Raw genomic sequence first — 13,113 nt, 5'->3', positions numbered from 1 at the left:
GCAGCTGGAACGACGTTCTGGGAACAGTGGAGATATGTTTCTCAGGGGCAAAAAGCATCACCTTTTGGATTACCAGATGACCGAGGCACAATTCCCAGCACAGCTAAGGAGCATGGAGAAAATGACCTCACGTACCACAGCATGAATACTGGGGCCAACTCCCCTCAGTGTGCAGTGAGACATAAAAGGCATGGACACAAAGAGGATCATTGATTTGGATTCTTCAATATCTGATTCAGCAAGAAGCAGATTAGGCCCCTCAAGCCTGCTGCATTATTCCAAATCATGACTAGTCATGTACCTCAACACCATTTACATTAACCCCATATCCATTGATGTCTTTAGTAACGTGCTATCAATCTCTGCCTTCCATTTACGTAATGACTGAGCTTCCATTTTCCTGTGGGGCTGAGAATTCCAAAGGTCGATCTTTGTACGAATAAAGAAATTCCTTCGCATCTCACTCCTTAATGGTTTGCCTTTTATTCTGAGACTGAAATCAGAAGGGCGGGGCTGGCCTATGAGGAGAGATTCTGGATTAGTGGTGCTGGAAGAGCCCAGCAGTTCAGGCAGCATCCAAGGAGCAGCGAAATCGACGTTTCGGGCAAAAGCCCTTCATCAGGAATAAAGGCAGGGAGCCCAAAGCGTGGAGAGATAAGCTAGAGGAGGGTGGGGGTGGGGAGAAAGTAGCATAGAGTACAATGGGTGAGTGGGGGAGGGGATGAAGGCCATGACCAGGGGCTCCAAGCCCTCCATTTTTTCCTCTCCAGACGTCCCCAACAGTACCCTTCCACCGACACTCTCATTCGTTTGGCCGAATTGGTCCTCACCCTTAACAATTTCTCCTTCAAATCCTCCTACTTCCTCCAGACAAAAGGGGTAGCCATGGGCACACATATGGGCCCCAGCTATGCCTGTCTCTTTGTTGGCTACGTAGAGCAGTTTATCTTCCGTAATTACACCGGCACCACTCCCCACCTCTTCCTCCGCTACATTGATGACTGCATTGGCGCTACCTCGTGCTCCCGCGAGGAGTTTGAGCAATTCATCAACTTCATCAACACATTCCACCCTGACCTTAAATTTACCTGGACCATCTCTGACACCTCGTTCCCCTTCCTGGACCTCTCCATCTCCATTAGTGACGACCGACTTGACACTGACATTTTTTACAAACCCACTGACTCCCATAGCTACCTTGATTACACCTCTTCCCACCCTACCTCTTGCAAAAATGCCATCCCGTATTCCCAATTCCTCCGCCTCCGCCGTATCTGCTCCCAGGAGGACCAGTTCCACCACAGAACACACCAGATGGCCTCCTTCTTTAGAGACCGCAATTTCCCTTCCCACGTGGTTAAAGATGCCCCCGAACGCATCTCGTCCACATCCTGCACCTCCGCCCTCAGACCCCACCCCTTCAACCGTAACAAGGACAGAACGCCCCACCCCTCCACCCTACCAACCTTCGCATAAACCAAATCACCCGCCAACATTTCCACCACCTCCAAAAAGACCCCACCACCAGGGATATATTTCCCTCCCTACCCCTTTCCGCCTTTAGCAAAGACCATTCCCTCTGTGGCTACCTGGTCAGGTCCATGCCCCCCTTCAACCCACTCTCCCATCCCGGAACCTTCCCCTGCCACCGCAGGAACGGTAAAACCTGTGCCCACACCTCCTCCCTCACCTCTATCCAAGGCCGTAAAGGATCCTTCCACATCCATCAAAGTTTTACCTGCACATCCACTAATATCATTTACTGCATCCATTGCGGTCTCCTCTACATTGGGGAGACTGGGCGCCTCCCAGCAGAGCGCTTTAGGGAACATCTTCGGGACACCCGCACCAATCAACCACACCACCCCGTGGCCCAACATTTCAACTCCCCCTCCCACTCTGCCGAGGACATGGAGGTCCTGGGCCTCCTTCACTGCCACTCCCTCACCACTAGACGCCTGGAGGAAGAACGGCTCATCTTCCGCCTCGGAACACTTCAACCCCAGGGCATCAATGTGGACTTCAACAGTTTCCTCATTTCCCCTTCCCCCACCTCACCCCAGTTCCCAACTTCCAGCTCAGCCCTGTCCCCATGACTTGTCTGGACTTGTCCTACCTGCCTATCTCCTTTTCCAACTATCCATTCCACCCTCTCCTCCCTGACCTATCACCTTCATCCCCTCCCCCACTCACCTATTGTACTCTATGCTACTTTCTCCCCACCCCCACCCTCCTCTAGCTTATCTCTCCACGCTTCGGGCTCCCTGCCGTTATTCCTGATGAAGGGCTTTTGCCCAAAATGTCGATTTCGCTGCTCCTTGGATGCTGCCTGAACTGCTGTGCTCTTCCAGCACCACTCATCCAGAATCTGGTGTCCAGCATCTGCAGTCATTGTTTTTACCTCTATGAGGAGAGATTGGTTTGACTAGGTCTGTATTCACTCATGTTTAGAAGGATGAGAGAGGACCCACATTGAAACACATAACTGTCTCAGACTAGATACAGGGAGAGATGTTTTCCAGCCCTGCTTGTAAGGTCTATAACCAGGGGACATAGATTCAGCATCAGGGTCTGTTGAACCTCTGCTGCACTCTTTCTCTTGCAAGTGTATGTCATCTTAGGCAAGGGCTCTAGAACTGCATCTAAAGTGTGATTTCACCTTTACTCTGCACAACTGAAGATAAAATTCCTTGCTCCAGTATTCAAATCCTCTTGTGATAAGATGGATAGACATGCTGTCTTTGAAATGATTTGCTGCACTTGCATTAAGTTTTCGTGACTTATGAACAAGGTCAACATTTTCCAATCTCTCATCTTTAACAATTACTCTGCATCAAGCTCCTACCTAAGAGGATAACCTCACCCTTCTGCCACATCTGCCACGTTCTTGCCCAATCCCTCAGATTGTCCAAATCCACTTGAAGCTTCTTCACACTCTCCTTACAACTCACGTTCTGCATCATCTGCAAACTTGAAAATATTACGATTGGGCCTCACATCGAAATCGCTGATTATAGATTGTCATTAACACTGACCTTCATCATACTCCACAGGTTACAACCTGCCAACCTGAGAATTTCCATTTATTCCTACTCCCAGCTTTTTGTCTGCTCACCAATTCTCAGTTCATGTTAGAATAGTGCCCCAGTCCAACACACTTTAACCTAGTTTACAAGCTCTTGTGTGGTTTACAGTCAGTTCTGCTATAACACGTGTTTCCTCAAAGCGAATTGGTTTTAACGCAATAGAAGCATTTAGAGAGTTGTTTGTAGAGTGTAAACTTTCCTTAGCTGTATTGGCTATAACATAATTCTGGCCCCATTAGTTTAAATGGTGGGGCTATTGCATGGTTTTCTTATAACATGGGATCGCACAAGAAGGAAGCTATCACATTATATCAGAACTGACAGTATTGTCAAATGCTTCCTGATAATCGGCATCCACTGGTTCCCTTTATCATCTCTGCTCGTAACATCCTCAAAACATGACCATGGTTACCTCATACGATTTTCGATTTTAAAAAAAATTAGCTCTGAGCCAACAGACTTTTATTTTCTAAATAATTTACAAGAGCAAGAGGATGTGATGGATGGCAGTTATAGGAAGGGAGAAAAGTTGCAGATACAGTTACTTAGATGAGTTACATCCAGGAAAGGTAAGAGAGGTAGGCAGGTAGTGTAGGAGTCTTCTGTGGCTATCCCCATTTCAAACAGGTATGCTGTTTTGGAAAATGTAGGGGGTGATGGATTCTCAGAGGAATGTAGCATGAACAGCCAAGTTTCGGGTATTGAGGCTGGCTCTAATGTAATGAGGGGTACATCGGGTTCCAAGCAATCGATTGTGTTATGGGACTCTCTAGTCGGAGGCATAGACAGACGTTTCTGTGGCCAGCAGTGAAAAAGCAGCACGATGTGTTGCCTCCCAGGTGCCAGGATCAAGGATGCATCAGAGAGGGTGCAGAATGTTCTCAAGGGGGAGAGGGACCAGCAAGAGGTCATTGTACACATTGGAACCAATGACATAGGAAGGGGAAAGGTTGAGATTCTGAAGGGAGATTACAGAGAGTTAGGCAGGAATTTAAAAAGGAGGTCCTCGAGAGTAGTAACACCTGGGTTACTCCGGTGAGGGTAGGACTAGGAGGATAGAGCAAGTGAATGTGTGGCTGAGGAGCTGGTGCATGGGAGGAGGATTCACATTTTTGGATCATTGGAATCTCTTCTAGGGTAGAAGTGACCTGTACAAGAAGGACAGATTGCACCTGAAATGGAAAGGGACTAATATACTAGCAGGGATAACAAGAGATATTGAGGATTTGTCCAGAAAAAAGAAGGAGGTATGACGCAGATGCAGGGTCGAGAGTTTGGTGCTGGAAAAGCACAGCAGGTCAGGCAGCATCCAAAGAAAAGGAGAATTGACGTTTTGGGCAAGAGCTCTTATCAGGAATGAGGCTTGTGGGCCGGGGGGCTGAGAGATAAATGGGAGGGGGATGGGACTGAGGTAGCTGAGAGTGCGATAGGTAGATGGAGATAGGGGTAATGGTGATAGGTCAGAGGGGAGGGTGAACAATATAGGTGGGAAGGAAGATGGACAGGTAGGGCAGGTCATGAGGGCAGTGGGGGATTGGATCTGGGATATGGTGGGGGGAAGGGAAATGAGAAAACTGGTGAAATCCACATTGATGCCGTGTGGTTGGAGGGTCCCAAGGCAGAAGATGATGCGTTCTTCCTCCAGCTGTCAGGTAGTTAGGGTTTGGCAATAGAAGAGGTCTACGACCTGCATGTCCTTGGTGGACTGGGAGGGGGAGTTGAAGTGTTCGGCCATGAGGCGGTGGCGTTGGTCGGTGTGGGTGTCCCAGAGATGTTCTCTGAAGCATTCTGCAAGTAGGCGTCCTGTCTCCCCAATGTAGATGAGTCTGCATCAGGAACAACAGATACCCTAAATGATGCATGCAAGTGTAGGTAAAACTCTAATAGATGTGGAAGGCTCCTGTGGGGCCTTGGACGGGGGTGAGGAGGTAGGTTTGGGCACAGGTTTTGCAATTTCTGCGGTGGAAGGGAAAGGTGTCAGGAGGGGAGGGTGGGTTAGTGAGGGGGGGGGGGGGGGGGGGGGGGGGGGCGTGGACCTGACAATAGAGTCGTCAAGGGAATGGTCTTTATGGAAATTAGATAGGAGTGGGGAGGGAAATATATCTCTGGTGGTGGGGTCTGTTTGTAGATGGCGGAAATGACAGAGGATGATGCACTGTAGACAGAGGTTGATGGGGTGGAACGTGAGGACTGGGGGAGTTCTGTCCTTGTGGTTGGAGGGGTGGGGTGCGAGGGCGGAGGTGCAAGAGGGGGATAAGATGTGCTAGAGGGCATTATCAACCACGTGGGAGGAGAAATTATGGTCTTTGAAGAAGGAGACTATCTGGTATGTTCTGTGGTGGAACTGGTCCTCCTGGGAGCAGATGCCGTGGAGGCGGAGCAATTGAGAATAAATTCATATATATCACATCATCAGAGGTTCTATAATACTCTAAGGGCTGGCGCTATGGAAGCCAGACCAATATCAAGCACTATTCACATGGGCGGCACGGTGGCACAGTGGTTAGCACTGCTGCCTCACAGTGCCTGAGACCTGGGTTCAATTCCTGCCTCAGGCAACTGTCTATGTGGAGTTTGCACATTCACCATTGCAGGTTAGGTGAATTGGCCATGCTAAAATTGCCCGTAGTGTTAGGTGAAGGGGTAAATGTAGGGGAATGGGTCTGGGTGGGTTGCTTTTCGGAGGGTCGGTGTGGGCTTGATGGGCCAAAGGGCCTGTTTCCACACTGTAAGTAATCTAATCTAATCTAGAGTTATTCATGAGGATTTAAACTACAAGGTGGCGGCGGGACCCAGGGAGATAGTGAGGAAAGAGATCAATCTGAAACAGCTGCAGTTAGAACATAGAACATAGAACATAGAAAAACGCAATACAAAACAGCGCCTTTGGCCCACGATGTTGTGCCGAGGTTTAATCCTTACGTAAAATATAATAATTTAACCTACACACCCTTCGACTCACCGCTATCCATGTGCATGTCCAGCAGTCGCTTAAATGTCCCCAATGACTCTGCTTCCACCACCACCGCTGGTAACGCATTCCATGCATTCACACCTCTCTGACGTCTCCTCTTTACTTTTCTCCTAATATCTTAAAACTATGACCCCTCATACCAGTCAATCTTGCCCTGGGGAAAAGTCTCTGGCTATTGGTTCTTTCTATTCCTCACATCATTTTGTACACCTCGATGAAGTCTCCTCTCTTTCTCCTTCTCTCCAGAGAGATAAGTCTGAGCTTATTCAACCTTTCTTCATAAGGCAAGCCCTCCAGTCCAGGCAGCATCCTGGTAAATCTTCTTTGCACCCTCTCCAAAGCCTCTGTATCTTTCCTATAGTAGGACGACCAGAACTGGACACAATATTCCTGGTGTGGTCTCACCAGGGACTTGTAGAGCTGTAGCAAAACCTCGCAGCTCTTAAACTCAATCCCCCTGTTAATGAAAGCTGGAACATCATATGCTTTCTTAACAAACCTATCCACTTGGGTGGCAATTTTGAGGGATCTATGTACTTGCACACCCAGATCCCTCTGTTCTTCCACACTGCCAAGAATCCTGTCTTTAATCCTATATTCAGCATTCGAGTTCAACCTTCCAAAATGCATCACTTCACATTTATCCAGGTTGAACTCCATCTGCCATTTCTCAGCCCGGCTCTGCATCCTATCCATGACGTGCTGCAGACTGCAGTAGCCCTCTATACTATCGACGACACCTCCAACCTTAGTGTCATCTGCAAACTTACTAACCCTCAACGTCCTCATCCAAGTCATTTATAAAAACTACAAAGAGCAGAGGCCCAAGAACAGAGCCCTGCGGGACACCACTCACCACTGACCTCCAGGCAGAATACTTTCCATCTACAACCACACTCTGCCTTCTGTCAGCCAGCCAATTCTGGATCCAGATAGCCAAATCTCCCTGCATCCCATACTTCCTGACTTATGAATGAGCCTAACATAAGGAACTTTATCAAATGCCTTGCTGAAGTCTATGTACATGACATCCACTGCTCGACCGTCGTCGACCTATCTTGTTTCCTCCTCAAAGAACTCAATAAGATTTGTGAGGCATGACCTGACCCACACAAAGCTCTGCTGACTGCCTTTAATCACATTATGCTTTGTCAAATAGTCATAAATCCTATCCCTCAGAATTCTTTCCAAAACTTTGCTGACCACAGATGTAAGACGCACTGGTCTGTAATTGCCAGACCCTTTAATAAATGCCCTTCTTGAAAAGAGGAACAACGTTCGCCTCTTTCCAATCCTCCGGTATGATTCCTGTGGAAAGTGAGGAGGCAAAGATCCTCGCCAGCAGCTTAGCAACCTCCTTTCTCACTTCCCGGAGCAGCCTAGGATAAATCTGGTCTGGTCCTGGGGACTTATCAATCTTAATGTTTTCCAAAATTTCCAGTCCATGAACTTCATCAATCTTGATCAGGTCAAGCCTGTTTCTCAGCTCCTCGAAGTTCTCATTCACAACAAAGTCCCTTTCCTTAGTGAAAACCGAAGCAAAAAATCTCTTTTAGGGCTTCCCCTATCTGCTCAGACTCCATGCACAAGTCCCCTCCGCCATCCCTGATCAGCCCTACCTTCTCCCTGTTCATTCTTGTATTCCTCACGTATGAGTAAAATGCCTTTGGGTTCTCCCTAATCCTTCCTGCCAAGCCTTTTTCGTGCCCCCTCCTGGCTCTCCTCAGTCTATTTCTGAGCTCCTTTCTAGTAGGCCTGTAATCCTCTAAAGCTGTGCTAGATCCTTGCTTCCTCCATTTACGTAAGCTGCCTTCTTCCTTTTGATGAGAAGCTCCTCTGTTCTCATTATCCAAGGTTCCTTAATCTTACCCCTTCTTACCTGTCTCAGAGAAACAAATTCATGTATCACTCGCAACAACTGCTCCTTAAATAGACTCCACATGTCTGCTGTGCCCTTTCTGTGGGACAATTGCTCCAAGTCTGTACTTCCCAAACCCTGTCTGATAACGTCACAATTTCCTTTTCCCCAATTAAATATCTTCCCTTGGTAACTGCTTTTTTCCCTCTCCAAGGCTATGGTAAATGTGAGGCAGCTGTGGTCACTGTCACCAAAGTGTTCTCCCACCACAAGCTCTGACACCGGTCCTGGCTCATTGCCGAGCACCAAATCCAAAATGGCCTCTCCCCTCGTTGGTCTGTCTACATACTGAGTAAGGAAACCCGCCTGAACACACCTGACAAAGTGGCTCCATCCAAACCATCTGCACTAAGGAAGTCCCAGTCAATATTGGGAAAGTTGAAGTCACCCATAACAACAACTCTGCTACATCTGCGTTTTTCCAAAATCTGCCCACCTATGAGTTCTTCAATCTCCCTACTGCTATTAGGTGGTCTGTAGAAAACCCCCAATGAGGTGGCTGCTCCCTTGCTGTTTCTAACTTCCACTATACTGACTCAGTAGACAAACCTTCCTCAACAACCTTCGTTTCTGTAGCTGTGATGCACTCTCTGATTAGCAATGCTACACCCTCTCCTCTTTTTCCACCCTCCCTGTTCTTTTTAAATGTTCTAAACCCTGGAACATTTAGTAACTATTCCAGCCCCTGTGAAACCCACGTCTCCGTTATGGCCACAACATCGTAGCCCCAAGACTGACCCATGAGAAAAGAAGCGAGTCAAACAGTCAGGGCAGGCAGGGACAAAACAGAGAATAAGGTAGGACTGAGAAACTGCATTTATTTCAATGCAAGGGGCCAAACAGGGAAGGCAGATGAACTCAGGGCATGGTTAGGAACATGGGACTGGGATATCATAGCAATTGCAGAAACATGGCTCAGAGATGGACAGGACTGGTAGCTTAATGTTCCAGGATACAAATGCTACAGGAAGGATAGAAAGGGAGGCAAGAGAGGAGGGGGAGTGGCATTTTTGATAAGGGACAGCATTACAGCTGTACTGATGGAAGACCTCCTGGAAATACATCCAGGGAAGTTATTTGGGTGGAACTGAGAAATAAGAAAGGGATGATCACCTTATTGGGGGGATTGTATTATAGACCTCCTCATAGTCAGAGGGAAATTGAGAAACAATTCGACAAGGTTCCCCATGGGAGACTGGTTAGCAAGGTTAGATCTCATGGAATACAGGGAGAACTAGCCATTTGGACACAGAATTGGCTCAAAGGTAGAAGACAGAGGGTTGTGGTGGAGGGTGGTTTTTCAGACTGGAGGCCTGTGACCAGTGGAGTGCCACAAGGATCGGTGCAGGGTCCACTGCTTTTCATCATTTACATAAATGATTTGGATGCGAGCATAAGAGGTACAGTTAGTAAGTTTGCAGATGACACCAACATTGGAGGTGTAGTGGACAGCGAAGAGGGTTACCTCAGATTACAACAGGATCTGGACCATTTGGGCCAATGGGCTGAGAAGTGGCAGATGGAGTTTAATTCAGATAAATGCGAGGTGCTGCATTTTGGGAAAGCAAATCTTAGCAGGACTTATACATGTAATGGTAAGGTCCTAGGGAGTGTTGCTGAACAAAGAGACCTTGAGTGCAGATTCATAGCTCCTTGAAAGTGGAGTCACAGGTAGATAGGATAGTGGAGAAGGCATTTGGTATGCTTTCCTTTATTGGTCAGAGTATTGAGTACAGGCGTTGGGAGGTCATGTTGTGGCTGTACAGGACATTGGTTAGGCCACAGTTGGAATATTGCGTACAATTCTGGTCTCCTTCCTATCGGAAAGATGTTGTGAAAATTGAAAGGGTTCAGAAAAGATTTACAAGGATGTTGCCAGGGATGGTGGATCTGAGCTACAGGGAGAGACTGAACAGACTGGGGCTGTTTTCCCTGGAGCGTCAGAGGCTGAGGGGTGACCTTATAGAGTTTTACAAAATTATGAGGGGCATGGATAGGATAAATAGACAAAGTCTTTTTCCTGGGGTCGGGGAGTCCAGATGAGAGGGCATAGGTTTAGGGTGAGAGGGGAAAGATATAAAAGAGACCTAAGGGGCAACTTTTTCACACAGAGGGTGGTACATGTATAGAATGAGCTGCCAGAGGACGTGGTGTAGGCTGGTACAATTTCAACATTTAAGAAGCATTTGGTTGGTTATATGAATAGGAAGGGTTTGGAGGGATATGGACCGGGTGCTAGCAGGTGGGACTAGATTGGGTTGGGATATCTGGTCGGCATGGACGGGTTGGACCGAAGGATCTGTTTCCATGCTGTACATCTCTATGACTCTATCTCAGTTATCTGTAAGAATAATAGGGTGGTTGTGGTAGAGGATTTTAACTTCCCAAACATAGACTAGCACAGCCATAGTGTTAAGGGTTTAGATGGAGAAGAATTTATTAAGTGTGTACAAGAAAATTTCTGATTCAGTATGTGGATGTACCTACTAGAGAAGGTGCAAAACTTGACCTACTCTTGGGAAATAAGGCAGGGCAGGTGACTGAGGTGTCAGTGGGGGAGCACTTTGGGGCCAGCGACCATAATTCTATTCGTTTTAAAATTGTGATGGAAAAGGATAGACCAGATCTAAAAGTTGAAGTTCTAAATTGGAGAAAGGCCAATTTTGACGGTATTAGGCAAAAGCTGACTGGGGGCAGAAGTTTGCAGATAAAGGGATGGCTGGAAAATGAGAAGCCTTCAGAAATGAGATAACGAGAGTCCAGAGGCAGTATACTTTTGTTAGAGTAAAAGGGAAGGTTGGTAGGTATAGGGAATGCTGGATGACTAGAGAAATGGAGGGTTTGGTGGCACAGTGGTTAGCACTGCTGCCTCACAGCGCCTGAGACCCGGGTTCAATTCCCGCCTCAGGCGACTGACTGTGTGGAGTTTGCACGTTCTCCCCGTGTCTGCGTGGGTTTCCTCCAGGTGCTCCGGTTTCCTCCCACAGTCACAAAGATGTGCAGGTCAGGTGAATTGGCCATGCTAAATTGCCCATAGTGTTAGGTAAGGGGTAAATATAGGGGTATGGGTGTGTTACGCTTCGGCGGGGCGGTGTGGACTTGTTGGGCCGAAGGGCCTGTTTCCACACTGTAAGTAATCTAATCTAAAAGAAAGAAGCATATTTCAGGTATAGACAGGAGAGATCAAGTAAATCCTTAGAAGTGTATAAAGGCAGTCGGAGTATACTTAAGAGGGAAATCAGGAGGGCAAAACGGGGACATGAGATAGTTTTGGCAAAAAGAATTAAGGAGAACACAAAGAGTTTTTACAAATACACTAAGGACAAAACGGTAACTAGAGAGAGAATAGGGCCCCTCCACGATCAGCAAGGCGGCCTTTGTGTGGAGCCACAGGAGATGGGGGAGATAATAAACGAGTATTTTGAATCAGTGTTTACTGTGAAAAAGGACATGGAAGATATAGAACATCAGGAAATAGATGGTGACATCTGCAAAAATGTCCATTTTAGAGAGGAGGAAGTACTCAGTGTCTTGAAATACATAAAAGTGGATAAATGCACAGGACCCAATCAGGTGTACCCAAGAACTTCGTGGGAAGCCAGTGAAGTGATTGCTGGGCCTCTTGCTGAGATATTTGTATCATCGATAGTCACAGGTGAGGTGCCGGAAGACAGGAGGTTGGCTAATATGGTGTCACTTTGTAAGAAAGGTGCTAAGGACAAGCCAGGGAGCTATAGAGCAGTGAGGCTGATGTCAGTGGTGGGCATGCTGTTGGAGACAATCCTGGGGGAGAGGATGTACATGTATTTGAAAAGGTAAGGACTGATTAGGGATAGTCAACATGGCTTTGTGTGTGGGAAATCATGTCTTATGAATTTGATTGAATTTTTTGAAGAAGTAACAAAGAGGAATGATGAGGGCAGACCGGTAGATGTGATCTATATGGACTTCAGTAAGTCATTTGACAAGGTTCCCCATGGGAGACTGGTTAACAAGGTTAGATCTCACGGAATACAGGGAGAATTAGCCATTTGGATACAGAACTAGCTCAAAGGTAGAAGACAGAGGGTGGTGGTGGAGGCTTGTTTTTCAGACTGGAGGCCTGTGACCAGTGGAGTACCACAAGGATCGGTGCTGGGTCCTCTACTTTTCATAATTTATATAAATGGTTTGGATTTGAGCATAACAGGCATAGTTAGTAAGTTTGCAGATGACACCAACATTGAAGGTGTAGTGGACAGCGAAGAGGGTTACCTCAGATTACAACAGGATCTGGACCAGATGGGTCAATGGGCTGAGAAGTGGCAGATGGAGTTTAATTCAGATAAATGCAAGGTGCTGCATTTTGGGAAAGCAAATCTTAGCAGGACTTATACACTTAATGGTAAGGTCCGAGGGAGTGTTGCTAAACAAAGAGAACCTGGAGTGCAGGTTCATAGCTCCTTGAAAGTGGAGTCACAGGGAGAAAGGCTAGTGAAGAAGGGCTTATGCCCGAAACGTCAATTCTCCTACTCCTCGGATGCTGCCTGGCCTGCAGTGTTTTTCCAGCACCACACCTTTCAACTCTAGTGAAGAAGGCATTTGGTATGCTTTCTTTTATTGGTCAGAGTATTGAGTACAGGCGTTGGGAGGTCATGTTGCGGCTGTACAGGACATTGGTTAGGCCACTGTTGGAATATTGCATGCAATTCTGGTCTCCTTCCTATCGGAAGGATGTTGTGAAACTTGAAAGGGTTCAGAAAAAAATTACAAGGATGTTGCCAGGGTTAGCAGATTTAAACTATAGAGAGAAGTTAAATAGGCTAGGGCTGTTTTTTCCCTGGAGCATCGGAGGCTGAGGGGTGACCTTATAGAGGTTTACAAAATTATGAGGAGCACATATAGGGTAAATAGGCAACGTCTTTTCCCTGGGGTGGGGGAGTCCATAACTAGAGGGCATAGGTTTAGGGTGAGAGGGGAAAGATAAAAAGAGACCTAAGGGACAACTTCTCCATGCAGAAGGTGGTATGTGTATGGAATGAGCTGCCAGAGGAAGTGGTGGAGGCTGGTACAATTGCAGCATTTAAATGGCACCTGGATGGGTATATGAATAGGAAGAGTTTGGAGGGAAATGGGCTGGTTGCTGGCAGGTGTGA

The sequence above is a fragment of the Chiloscyllium punctatum genome, chromosome 3, assembly GCF_047496795.1.
Source record: "Chiloscyllium punctatum isolate Juve2018m chromosome 3, sChiPun1.3, whole genome shotgun sequence".
Classification (NCBI taxonomy): Eukaryota; Metazoa; Chordata; class Chondrichthyes; order Orectolobiformes; family Hemiscylliidae; genus Chiloscyllium; species Chiloscyllium punctatum.
This window is presented reverse-complemented; position numbering follows the sequence as displayed.